The following is a 14,029-nucleotide window of genomic DNA, read 5'->3' on the forward strand; positions in this document are numbered from 1 at the left end:
CCAGGGATGGCGCCCGGAGCTGGCACCCAGGGGCCTGCACTCTCCACAAACGTGGCTTCGCTCCTCTCTCACACCCACCCAGTGCTGGGGCATCACTGCCCCCCATTTTATCAGAGGAGAAACAGGTTCAGAGGGGAGATGGAGGTGAAGGCAGGCGCCTGGCAGCCACAAGGAGAGGAGAAGTCTCTGGAGCCAGGAGGACAGCCCCTTGGCTTTTGGGGATCAGGCCTGCAGGGTTTAGCTCCATGACGGGCCCTGGCTCCTCTTCTCCATTAGAGACACAGGCCCTGCCCAGAGGCAGCCAGCGGGGCAGGCGTGGACAGAGTTGACCTAGCACGTGGGCCTTCCTCCTGCCCAGCTCTCCATCCGTCCCCACGTCCCCACCCGGAGCCTCCGGCAGGCCGGGCGCCCTCTCACCCATGTTCCCCTCTATCCTCAGGCACAGAGGTGCTAGAGGCTCATCCCTACTTGCCCTACCCGGCGAGGGCAGGGCCGCAGGGATCTTCTTGGGAGCCAGGCTCTTGAGATAGAAGGACCCGGAGTCAAGGCCTTTCTAGTCCAGGGGCCTCGGGCAAGTCCTCCTCCCTCCCTGAGCCCTGGTTTCCTCGTGCGGTAAATGGGGTGCTTGGGGGACCGCGGGTGGGTGTGGAGGCACCTGACCCAGGCAGGCGCGGGGCAGGCGCGGATGGCCGCGTGTCCTGGTCGCGTCCCCGGCTGCACTGGTCAGCGTGGGCTACCGGCGGGGCCAGGCTGGCTCACAGGGCCCTCATGGCCCAGCGGAAGCTGCAGGGGAGAAAGAAACAGCAGCTCGTGGAAAGCCACCGTCAAACCCTCCTTGGAGTACGCGGGCCATCCATCAAGATGCCAGCCCGGAACCACACTGACCGTCCAGGCTGGAGTGGCCCTGGGGGGGGGTCCCCGCGACCTCTCGGCTGCCTTTCGCTGGTCCTGTTCACCACTCCACGTCCACCCCTCTCCAGGCCTCAGGGCCTCGTCAAAGCCATTGGGCCCGTCCCTCCCTGGGTCATGTCACTTGACCACCACCGCTCCAAGCCTCTCCTGTCTCCCCGCCGTCGTGACGTCTGTAGTCACACCTTGGGCAGGCCAGCACCCCCTCTGCTCTCTCCTGCACCTTTTTGCCTGTCACACCAGCCAGTCCCACGTGGCCATCTACGGGAAGAACTTAGCTGGGGGCCTGGCAGCTGGGAGACAGCTCAGCAAGGGGGGTTCAGAGTCTGCAACCCCCAGACTTAGGTCCTCGCAGGCTCCTTTGCCTGGAACGCCTTTGCCCCCCGCTGGCATCTCCGATGCACACCTAAAAGATGCGCCTTAGTCCTGGGGTGCCTGGGTGGCACAGTCGGTTAAGTGTCCAACTTTTGGTTTAGGCTGGAGCCGTGATCTCAGGGTTGTGAGATCAAGCCCCGTGCCAAGCTCCACACTCAGCACAGAGTCTGCTTGGGATTCTCTGTCCCCTCTTTCGCTGCCCCCTCACTGTGCTTGCGTGCTCGCTCTCTCTCCAATAAATAAATAAATCTTAAAAAAAAAAAAGACCCACCTTAGTTTTCACTTCCTCCAGGAAGCCTTCCCTGATGCTCGCCCTGAGAGGCCAACGCACGTGCCTCCTTCCCAAGCACAGCGGTCTGGCGTCCCCACAGCCTCCTGTTATTTCTGTCCTGTGTGGTAAGATAGGACAGCCTGGCACGTCCTCCCCGAGCGCAGGTGCACTTGGGCAGAGCTTCCGTCCTCAGGGGTCCTCCTTGCTCTCTGCCCTCACAGCCGCCCTCCTCCCCTGCGGCCCACCGGGCTCCAGCCCTGCAACACCCCGCCCCACCGCCCCCTTATCCCAAAGGCCTGGTGCTGCGGGGTTCTTTGAAGAGCGGGGTATACTAGCGTCACGGAGATGGCCCGTGCGCCGAGGCCAGTGCACAGGACAAGTGGCCATTCGGAGGCAGCGCAACTCCTGCGAATTTGTCAACCATCCCTGACCCCAGAGCATCCCTAACCCGCTGGGATGGGAGAGGGCCCTGACCGCTGAGAGCCTTCTGGAAACTCCTCCCTCTCTGAGCCCCTCCCCTTTCTCCTGCTCCTTGGAGACGTCCATCTGGCCATCTGTCTGGCCAGCTCCTTGGAGACTCCTGGAGGGGCCTCACCTGAGCCAGATTCACTCTGTGCTGTTACGCAAAGCAGCTGCTGTCAGTTGTTTTAAAGAGCCATTGTTCTGGGCTGAATTGTGTCTCCACCCACAGATGCTTTTTCTTTTCTTTTCTTTTCTTTTCTTTTCTTTTCTTTTCTTTTCTTTTCTTTTCTTTTCTTTTCTTTTCTTTTCTTCTCTTTTTTTAAGATTTTATTTATTTATTTTAGAGAAAGCGTGCACAAGCATGCAAGCATGTGGCAGGGAGTATGGAGGGAGGAGCAGGCTCCCTGCCCTGCAGGATGGGGATCCCAGGACCCCAGGACCACAACCCAAGCTGAAGGCAGATGCTTACCAGGCTGAGCCACCCAGGTGTCCCCCACACCCCCAAATTCTTATATTGAAATCCTAACCCCCAGGTCCCAGAATGCGAGTGTATGTGAGACAGGGCCTCTGAGGAGGCTATTAAGTTAAAACGAAGTCTTTAGGGTCATCCTAATCCAATGGGACCGGTGTCCCTATAGGACGGGGAGACACGCACAGGAGGACGATGACACGGGCCCCCAGGAGAAGGTGGCGCCTGCAATCAGGGAGAGGGGGCTCAGGAGAAACCACGGAGCCACATCTCGGACTTGCAGCCTCGTCACCAGCGCGGACGAGGTTTCCGGGTCTGCGGTGCTCAGGTCCCGCGGCCCGGGGAGGCAGCCCCGCTGCTGTCCTGCGTGTCCCTCGTTGCGCTGCCATCACCCATTCATGGGCCTGCAGCTCCTTTCACACTGAACTCCCTGGAGGCGCTGAGCACCCTTCAGAGCTGCAAACCCACCGCACCCCGAGAAGTTCGGAGAGCATTTCCTGGGTGAACAGCTTGTGGGGTGAACAGAACTTGGGTTCATGGCTCTCTAAATCATCCAAGGCTAGAAAGGAGGGAGGCCTGACCACGCATGACCCCTCTCCACCTGCGGAGCACCACCCCGCTTGGCCTCTGGTCCTACCCGGAGAGAAAGGCCGTCCCCATTGTACAGATGAGTAAATCGAGGCCCAGAGAAGGCAAGTGATGTGCCCGAGGTGGTTCACGGAGTCAGAGACATCAGGAAGCAGAGCGCAAAGCCCACGAGTCCCAGGGAGGACCTGCGAGGGGCTAGCGGGGGACCCGAAAGCTCTGCAGGGTCCTGCCCACTGGACGGAGACAGAGAGGACCTGGGTCCAAGTCCTGACTGCGCCTCTTGCTTGCCGTGTGAGCCGGGGCCTCAGTTTCCACATCTGTACAATGAGGCTGATAAATATGAGGCAGCACCTGTGGTGCTTAGCCCGGGGTCTGGCCCTGCAGAAGGGCCTGAGACGTGTTGAGCTGTGGCCGCTGAGAACAGTCTTCTGGAGCAGCTCAGCTGGCCCAGCACCTGGCCCCACAGGAAGTCTGACAAAGGCCTCTCAATAGAATCCCTTCCTGCCTGGGGATCGTCAGCATGGGGGACGGGGAGGGGGGTGGGCAGGCAACTTCTGTTCTCCCAGCCTGGAGCACTGCTCCTGGTCCCCAACACACACACACACACACACACACACACACACACACACACACACACGCTGTCACTTGCCCTCCACGGGGCCTCACAGGGCTCAGGGCTGGATAAGGCTCAATGGCCCATTGTTCTCCCTCCAGGCCCAAAGCAGGCCCAGCCTGCCGGGAACCAGCGGCTGAAAATAGTCCCACCGGAGTGTTGGGGTCCAGCTGCTTATCTCAGCCCAGGGCTCAGGAGCTGCCCCCCTCTTCCTGGCCACTACTCTGGGCCAAGTCCAGCTTGGCCAGCTCCCAGATACCCTCAGGGGAGAGTCCAAACTCACACCCGCAAACTATTTAGTGGAAAATTCGAGGCCAGTTATAATCCCCTGAGGGCAGGCCCTCGGTGCAGATTTTCAGACTTAGCCTGTGGTTGGTCCAGAGGAAAAATCCTGGAAGAACAGGCCATGACTGGCAAAGCAAGAAGAGACAGGGAAATGTAGTCTAGGTCGCAGGAACCACAAGAAGCAGAGGGATGAGGGATGAGGGATGAGGGATGAGGGATGGATGAGGGATGAAGCTGAGCAAAACAATGAGAGGCTGGAGGAAGCGAGCCTTCAAGGGAAGCAGGGTCGGGAATGCCAGGGCAGTTTTCCTGACCTTCAGGGCGACTGTTGCCTGGGGCAGGTCCATGGTTGCCCTCACTTCCAGGGCTTCCTCTGAGATCCCCCGAAGGAGTTGGAGCAGTCCTGAAGGAGGAGCCGGGGGCGTTTGGCACTCCCCTCCAGACCTGAGAAGGGGGCTGCTCATCAGAGACCCGCGAGGCAGACCCCAGGGGCTCTGGCCCCAGGGGCTCTGGCCATGGGCTGTGTTGGCCACAGGCAGCCTACAGACATTCAGCTGTTGGCCTTCAAGTTGCTCCTCTGCATTGGACCCTGGGCTGGATGCTGGGGACCCAGACAGCTGCTCGGTTCCAGCCTTTGAGGGTCTCACAGTCCAGAAGAGACAAAGGGCAACTCCAGGACTGAGTCGCCTGAGCAATGTGTGGGGACAGCTCAGAGGAGGGTTCTCCTCCCAGCTTGGGACATCAGCAAAGGGTGCCTGGAGGACGTACCCTCCCTCTGAGCTGAGTCTTGAAGGTTAAGGAGCTGGCCAGGTGAAGAGGTAGCAGGAAAGCCATGAGAACAACCTGTACAAAGGCTCTGGGGTGCACCTGGGTGGGGGCGGGGGACACAGGGCAGAGGCAGGCTGTGGGGACCAGAGTTCATCCTTCTCTGAATTCCCCGTGACACAGACGCAGTTCACACCAACAGAAAGGCTGGCGAAGGAAACATTTGGAAAAACGGGAATAAACCAAATTGAGTAGATTAAGTTCCATTTTTGGAGCTCACTTCTACAGTCTGGGAGTTTGATCACTGGTTATTCTGTAAGGAAGGTCTTCTATCATTTCCACATTGAGGGTTTGATTTATAAGTTGTGCTTAAGGTGAGTGTACCCATATCTCACGGACAGCATCGGAAAGCACCTGCTGGGAGGGTCCAGTCAGGCAGACGTGGATTCCAGAAAGGCCCCGCCTGCCCGGGCCTGTGGGTACTGACAGCCCAGAGTGAAGAACTTAGTTGGGTGAAATAGACCCCAAAGGTGAGCTCCCAAGGCCTCTGTGATGGCCCCACCGGTCCCCATTCTTCACCTTTCCCAGCACCCACTCCCTTTGCCATCTGAGTTTGCAGCTCTGCCTGCTGGAGGTAGACCATCCTTCCACGTGGGGCGCAGCCATGTGACTTATCTTGGCCAATGCGCTGTCATCACTTGTCCCTCGTTTCAAACGGAGGCTTAAAATACACTTACATCTAAAAGAAAAACACCAGGGGCGCCTGGGTGGCTCAGGTCATGATCCTGGGGTCCTGGGATGGAGCCCTGCTCTACTGGGAGCCTGCTTCTCCCTCCCCCTCTGTCTGCTGCTCTCCATGCTTGTGCTTGCATGCTCATGTGCATGTTCTCTCTCTCTCTGTCAAATAAACAAAATCTTTTTAAAAATAAAGGAAAAAAATAAAAGAAAAACACCAATTCTGGGGCACCTGGATAGCTCAGGGGTTGAGCGTCTGCCTTTGACTCAGGTCGTGATCCCGGGGTCCTGGGATCAAGTTCACATGGGGCTCTCTGCGAGGAGCCTGCTTCTCCCTCTGCCTGTGTCTGCCTCTCTCTGTGTGTTTCTCATGAATAAATAAATAAAGTCTGTAAAAAAATAAAAAAAGAAAGAAAGAAAGAAAGAAAGAAAGAAAAGAAAAACACCAATTCTATACAATCTGTCTCAGAAAATAGAAGAGGAGGGGGCACTTCCCAATTCATTTTAGCAAACCAGTATGACCTTGATAACAAAACCAAAGACAGTAGAAGAAAGAAAAAACACAGATAGTACTCATGTATATGAAACACAAATCCTTAACAGAATATTAGCAAAGAGAATTCAGCAACATGTTAAAAAATTATATACCATTTTCAGATAAAGTTTATTTCAGGGATGCAAGGTGGGTTTGATACTTGAAAATCAGTCCATGTAATCCACCATATTCACAGGCTAATCAAGAAAATTTGTATGGTCATACCCATTGAAGCAAACAAGTTTTTTTTTTTAAGATTTTTAATTTTTTCATTCATGAGAGACACAGAGACATAGGCAGAGGAAGAAACAGGGAGCCTCCTTCCTCATAGAGAACCTGATGTGGACTTGATCCCAGGACCCCGGGATCACACCCTGACCAAAGGCAGATGCCCAACCACTGAGCCACCCAGGCATCACTGAAGCAAAAAAAAGTTTTTAACAAAATTCAACACCCACCCATGGGAAAAATTTTCAGAAGATTAGGAATAGAGAGCAATTTGTGTGTAAATAAGCAAACTTCCTCTATAAACGTATGTAAATATATATATATATATATACACATGCTATGTAAATAAAATAGCTTAGTAAATAGCATTTACAAAACACTGACAGCTAATAACATTCTTTAGTTTTGTCTTTTTTTTTAAGATTTTATTTATTTATTCATGAGAGACACTGAGAGAGAGAGAGAGAGAGACAGAGACAGAGACACAGGTAGAGGGAGAAGCAGGCTCCATGCAGGAAGCCCGATGTGGGACTCGATCCTGGGACTCCAGGATCACACCCCGGGCCGAAGGCAGCACTAGACCGCTGAGCCACCCGGGCTGCCCTCATCCTTTAGTTTTTAGTGAAAGTCTTGCCCAGCAGCAAGACAAGAATGGTAAATAAATGACATTACAGATGAGAAAAAAAAACACAAAACAAAACCTGTACCTATTTGCGGATGACATGATTGTGCAGAAAAATCCAAGGCATCTACAAAAAACCTCTCTGAACTATTGACTTCAACAAGGTCATGAGCTACAAGATCAACGTACAAGAATCCACTGCATTCCAATGTGCATGCAATGAACATGGAAACTGAAACTTTTATTATTTACAATCACTAAAAGAAGAATGAAATGCTTGGGTTTAAATCTAATGAAATGGGATTTATATGCTGGAAACTACAATGTGCTAACGAAAGAAATCAAAGCAGATCTAAATAAATGGAGAGACACGGCAGGCTTGTGAACGGGAATATTCCATGTTGTAAAGATCCCAGTTCCCCACAAATTAAAATATAGGCTTAATGCAATTACTATCAAGATCTCAGGAAGACTTTTTGTAGACAAGGCAAGATTATCCTAGAATGTATATAGAAAGGCAAAGGAACTCAAAGAGGTATAACAATTTTGAATAAATAAATAAATAAAATGAGAAAATAGCTCCACTTATTTCAAGACTTGTTATATAGCTACAGTAATCAAGACCGTGTGGCATTGGTGGAGGGACAGGGACACAGATGAATGGAACAGAATAGAGAATTGAGAAATGGACCCATAGGGATGCCTGGGTGGCTCAGAGGTTGAGCATCTGCCTTCGGCTCAGGGTGTGATCCCGGAGTCCTGGAACCAAGTCCTATGTCGGGCTCCTTGCATGGAGCCTGCTTCTCCCTCTGCCTGTGTCTCTGCCTCTCTCTGTCTGTCTCTAATGAATTAAGTAAATAAACTCTTTAAAAGAAAAAAAAAAAAAGGACCCATAGAAGTATAGCCAACCTATTTTTTTTTTAAGATTTTATTTATTTATTCATGAGAGACACAGAGAGAGAGAGAGAGAGAGAGAGGCAGAGACACAGGCAGAGGAAGAAGCAGGCTCCATGCAGGGAGCCCGACGTGGGACTCAATCCCAGGTCTCCAGGATCACGCCCTGGGCCGAAGGCGGTGCTAAACCGCTAAGCCACCTGGGCTGCCCTAGCCAACCTATTTTTGCAAAAGCACGAAAGCAATCCAATGATAACACTTTACACCCATGGCTGAAATAAAAAAAGGCATTATAACAAGCATTCAGTAAAAATGTGCAGAGATTAGAGCCCTCACTGCTGGTGGGAAAGTCAACGGTGCAGCTTGAAACGCAGTTCCTGAAAAGGTTAAGCATATAGGGTTTGTTTATGACTTGGCAATTTGTTTGCAACTCTACACCTAGGTGTACACCCAGGAGGACTGAAAACATATGTCCACACAAAAACTTGCACGTGGATGTTCATAGCAGCCCTATTCATAATCACCAAAAAGCAGAAACGACTCAAAGGCCCATCAACTGCTGAATGGATAAAGACCATGTGGTCTATTACATGGTACACGGGATGGATACGATGGACTACTAGCAGGCAGGACAAAGAAAGGAAGGACCGAGCCTTCGCTCTCACATGATGAACCTTGAAAATGTTATGCTAAGTGAAACAAGCCACTTTTCTGTCTTTTCCAGACAGAAAAGATCACATGTTGTATGATTTCATTTACATGAAATGTCCAGAATACGCAAATTGTAGAGACAGAAAGTAGATTAGTGGTTGCCCGAAGCTGGGAAGGTAGGGATAGAGAGGGGGGCGGGTGACCACTAATAGGTAGGGAGACTTTTGAGGGGGTGATGAAAACGTTCTAAAATTGATTGTGGTGATGGTTGTACAGCTCCATGAAAATACTAAAAAAACCATTGGGCTGTGCACTTTAAATAGGTAGATTAAACCACGTGTGGTTACATGTCAATAAAGCTGGGGTTTTTCAAAAACAATTCAGTAGATGAAGGATCGTCTTTTCGACAAATGGTGCTAAAGCAATGGACATCCTTGTGCCCAAACAAAAACAAAGACAAATAAACAAACAAACAAAAGAGAAACCCAAGAATCTCAATTTCAACCTCACATCTTCCACAAGAATTTAATGGGAGGAAAAGAAAAGAATTTAATGGGGGGATTAAGATATAAGATGCTATCTATAAAATGTGTAGGAGAAAATCTTTAGACCTAGGGATTGGTGAGAAGTTCTGAGACATAACACCCAAAGCACCATCTAAAAGCAAAAAGAGGGAAACCACCACCCAAACAACAAAACGAAATAAAGAAAATGGGAAAAGGGGGTACTCGGAGGAGCATGCGATGCTTGATCTCGGGGTTGTGAATTCAAGCCCCACAACAGGTGTAGAGATTATTTAAAAATTAAAAAACTCTAAGGCAGCCTGGGTGGCTCAGCGGTTTAGCACCTCTTGCAGCCCAGGGCCTGATCCTGGAGACCCGGGATCGAGTCCCATGTCGGGTTCCCTGCATGAAGCCTGCTTCTCCCTCTGCCTGTGTCTCTGCCTCTCTCTCTCTGTGCCTCTCATAAATAAATAAATAAAATCTTTAAAAATAAAAATAGAAAACTTAAAACAAATCTTAAAAAGTGATACATTGATCTTGATCAACATTTAAAAAAAAAAAAAAAGCCTTTGCTTTGCAAAAGATGCATTAGGAGCATGAAAAGACAAGTTGCAGCCGCAGAGAAATGATCTGCAAACCACCTACGTGACCAAGGATGTCTTCATAGGGTGCATCAAGTGCTCTTGAACTCAAAACAGTAAAAAAGCAAATGCTCTAAGGAGAAAGTGAGCCAAAGGCAGGAGGCCACATTTCACCAGAGGGGGTATACAGACGGAGGACGAGTACACGAGAGGATGCCCAATATCCCTACTCATTAGGGAGGTAGCACATGAAAACCTGGAGAGATCTCACCTCGCACCTAGTGGAACAGCCACAGTGAACAACGTGGGGGCGGCATTCAATGCTCCCAAGAGGCAGAGAAACTGGCTCTCTCACCGGGTGGCAGTTCCTTACAAACGACACCTGCATTTACCGTACACCCAGCACTTGCACTCCTGAACGCTTATCCCGGAGAAGTGAAAACTTGTGTCCACGCAAAACTCTCTACATGACGCCTGTAGCAGCTCTACAGGGAACTGGAAACAACCGAAACGCCCGTCAACAAGTGAATGGGTAAACCAGCCGCGGCCCATCTACACCGCGGAACACCACTCCGCAAGAAACACGATCGAACTCTTGGCACACGCAGCAACTTGGATGGATCTCAAGGGCATTACGATGAGCAAAGAAAGACAATCTCGAAAGGTCACATAGTGCATGCTTCCATTTATACGACATTCTTAAAATGACAAAATTATAGAGCCGGAGAGCAGATTAGTGGTTGCTGGGGGTGAAGGTTGGGGGGGCGGGGGGGATGGGCGTGACGGTAGAAGAGGATCCGGGGAGATCTTTGTGGTGACACAGTTCTGTTGCCAGTTCCATAGCGGTTCCACCATCTACACACGCGACAAAATAGCGCAGGAACGCACAGTGTCCCAGTGTCACGTCCTGGCTTTGAGGCTGTACTCTCGACTGGGGAAGGTACAGCCACTGACGGAAGTCCATGAAGGCTACGTGGGGGGCACCTCTTGGCAGTTTCCTGTGAACACCTAATTTTTGCAAAATGAAAAATTATTAAAAAGAAAACCCAAACCACTTGCATCTCAGTGAGACGCCTGCCCCGGAGGTACTGACCCTTCCGGCCGGGCCGGCGGATGTGGGCCCAGGCAGGGAGCTCGGGCAGGGAGGGCCTGGGCAGCTCGCACGACCCCGGTCGCGGGCCCCGTTATGACCCTTTCTTTCTGGCTGAGGACCTGGTGGCTCCGAGACACGGACTCGTCCACGGTCGCACAGCGAGTCAGCGTCGGAGCCAGAGCCCAGGCCTGCCAGCATCCTCGTCACCGTCCTCCACGGCCTTGCGGTACAGATTCTGCTCCTCCTGCGGCAGGAGCACTTCAGAGGGAGCAGCGAATACAACCTAAGGTGCGGGGCCCCTGGGGGCTCAGTGGTCCAGCGTCTGCCTTGGGCTCAGGGCGTGACCCTGGGGTCCTGGGATCAAGTCCCCCATCGGGCTCCTGCGTGGAGCCTGCTTCTCCCTCTGCCTGTGTCTCTGCTTCTCTCTGTGTCTCTTATGAATAAATAATTAAAATCTTAAAAAAAAAAAAGGTATCAGAGTCAGATGGCTCCTCTGACTTGGAATACCCTCCACCCATTTTTCAGATGGGCCAGCGAGGGCCAGTGAGGGAAGGGTCTTGCCACAAAGTAGCAGCAGAAACAGACCCTGGGGGTGAATTTCCTTCCCCGCAAGTGCAGGGACCCTCAGCTCCGCCTTTGACGCAGAGCTCGGTGCCTAGAGGGGCTGCTCTGGCCTGTGTGTGTGTGTGTGTGTGTGTGTGTGTGTGTGTGGCAGGGGTGCGGACCTCAGGGGAACGAGTATGTGAATAGCCAGCACATCCTTCTGCACTTGGGCCTGGCAGGGGGACACGGGGTGCTGTGTCTGAGGGTCATGAACCCACGGGGACCCCAAGGCAGGTGGCAAGTAGACGGCTCCCTCCAGGCATCTGGGGAAGTTGTTAAACCCTTTTTTTAGTCCTAACAACACACACACACACACACACACACACACACACACACACACACACCCTATGCAGACACACCTGGCCTGGATCCAGCCCCTCACATCACACCAGGCACCATGCGCCCCTTCGGAAGGTCCTCAGACAGAAAGCAAGCTCGGTTCCCCTTGTTTCCCAGAAGAAACCAGCAAGAGAGCGGAGGGTCTCGTACCAAGTCACGCGCAGGTTTGGGACCATCTGAGGGAAGGCAGCTGCCTGACAGCGCGGGTGCTATTCAGTTGCCCCAAAACAGCAAGCAGGCCTCTGCGGAGCCCACTGAGGCCCAGGGCCCAATCCCACCCTCTTGGGGCCCCACCCCCCACCCTTATCCTTGGGGCACTGGTGGCCTTGTCCTAGAGACTGGCCAAGCGGCCGATGCGGGGGCAGCTTCCTCCTGCGCAGCTGCTTGCTTGGCCTGACCTCACCTCTTGGATGCTCAGTGGTAGCCCCGGGCCTCCCTCCGCCTGCGCCTCCGTGGGGCGCCCCCTCCGTGGCTGGCCCTGTGCTGAGGGTTACACAGATTCGTTATCTCACCAAGTCCCCGTGAGACCGGCAGGTGGGATTGTTATACCCATTGTATAGACAACACCACCGAGGCTCGGAAAAGTAAGGCAATTTATCCACAGCTCCACGGAGAACTGTGATTCAGCCCAGGGCCAGGTATCTCCACACGTGAGGCCCACGACCTTCGTGAGAAAAGTCCTATCCTGGGGCACCTGGGTGGCTCAGGTCGTCGTGGTCCTGGGTCCGGGTGAAGGAGCCTGCTTCTCCCTCTGCCTGTGTCTCTGCCTCTCTCTCTCTGTGTCTCTCATGGATCAATAAATAAAATCTTTAAAAAAAAAAAAAGAAAAGAAAAGCTGTGTCCTGGAGACAAGGAGAACCTGTGCTCCCCACTAACTCCCTCCGACTGGCTGGAGGTGATGCTGCCCGGATGTTAGGGATTCGGGACCCAGTCTGGGCTCAGCCACAACATACTCTCCCACTTTCCCTGACCGTGAACTTTCTCACTTATAAAAGGAAAACAGCACTGAGCACTGCCCAGGCCGGCCGCGGGGACGGGGAGCTAAGGCTCGGATGCCCCTGGCGTGGGCCCCCCAAGCCGCGGGCCCCCCAAGCCCCACTCTCCTCCATGCTGAGCAGGCCTGGACCCGCCCTGAAGCTCTTCCTCACCCCCTCTCTCCTGCGACCCAAGGATCCCAAGGACGGGGCTACCCTGGCCGCAGGGGGCCCAGGTACCCCCTTCCCTCCTGCCTGGCCCTGCCAGGGAGAGGCGAGGCAGAGCCAGATGTTTCACAGATGTCAGCAACACAACAGCTCCAGAGCACTTGTCGGAGGCCCAGGGTGTGTTGCCTGAGGGCCGGGGAGCTAAGGGAGCGGCTGGGGCAGAGGGGTGAACCAGGGAGCCTGTCTAGAGTAGGATGGCAGCGAGAGGGACCTGGGGGGGACAGGAGGGTAAGGACCAGAGGAGCAAAGCAGAGACATGGGGGTGGGGAGTGCCCAGGAGTTTGGGGAGGGTGGGGGGAGCAGAGAGGAGTGAAACTGGAGAACCAGGGAGCCTGTAGGGGGCCTATCTGGGCAGGGGGCCTGCTGACCTGCCCCCTCATGCCACCCCACCCCGGGATCCTGACTTCACAGGGCTCAAGAACTCTAGAACCCTCGGAAACTCCCAGGCCCTGCTGGGCTGCCGTGGGAGATCTCGAGCTGCAAGAGATCTTGCAAGAGATGCAAGCAGGGGGATCCCTGGGTGGTGCAGGGGTTTAGCGCCTGCCTTTGGACCAGGGCGCGATCCTGGAGACCCGGGATCGAATCCCACGTCGGGCTCCCGGTGCATGGAGCCTGCTTCTCCCTCTGCCTGTGTCTCTGCCTCTCTCTCTCTCTCTCTGTGTGACTATCATAAATAAATTAAAAAAAAAAAAAAAAAAAAAAAGATGCAAGCAGGAATCCAAGCACGCGAGTCAGCAGCTTAGACCCCGTGGTCTCTTCCAGGCTGGAGGGTCCGGGGGGCCGTGTCCGCCCCAGGCCGGGCCAAGAGGCCGAGAGCGTGAGGGACCCACGCGACCGGCCCACAACGAGGCGGATGAAGCTCGGCCGGGCAGGCCAAGGCCCAGCGCCCTCCCACTGGCATCCACCCGGGAGCCGCGGCCGTGCCCTCTCCCCTTCCCACCCTTCACTCCGTGTCTGCAGGCTGACCCAGCTGCTCCGAGCCAGGCTGACCGGCAGCCGTGCGGCGCGGGCTGTGGCTGACGCTCCCCGGAACAGGCCGGCTTTGCCCTCCAGCTCAACGTTCCTGGAAGGACAGCGATCCGGGGTCTGAGCCTGAAGGCTCCCTGGCCGCCCTGATCAGGGCAGGGCCCGGGCCTGACAACGCCGGAGGAGCTCTCACCTCCCTGTGACCCTCAATAACGATGTCACCAGCAGCAGCTTGCGAAGAAGGAGCACATCCCTGCACCAGGCACTGGGCTGACCTCACTTGGTCCCGCAAGCTCTTGGATAGGTGCCAATGTGCATGACTTACAGATGGTAAAACTGA

Source organism: Vulpes vulpes, chromosome 12 (genome assembly GCF_048418805.1).
Source record: "Vulpes vulpes isolate BD-2025 chromosome 12, VulVul3, whole genome shotgun sequence".
In the NCBI taxonomy this organism is placed as follows: domain Eukaryota; kingdom Metazoa; phylum Chordata; class Mammalia; order Carnivora; family Canidae; genus Vulpes; species Vulpes vulpes.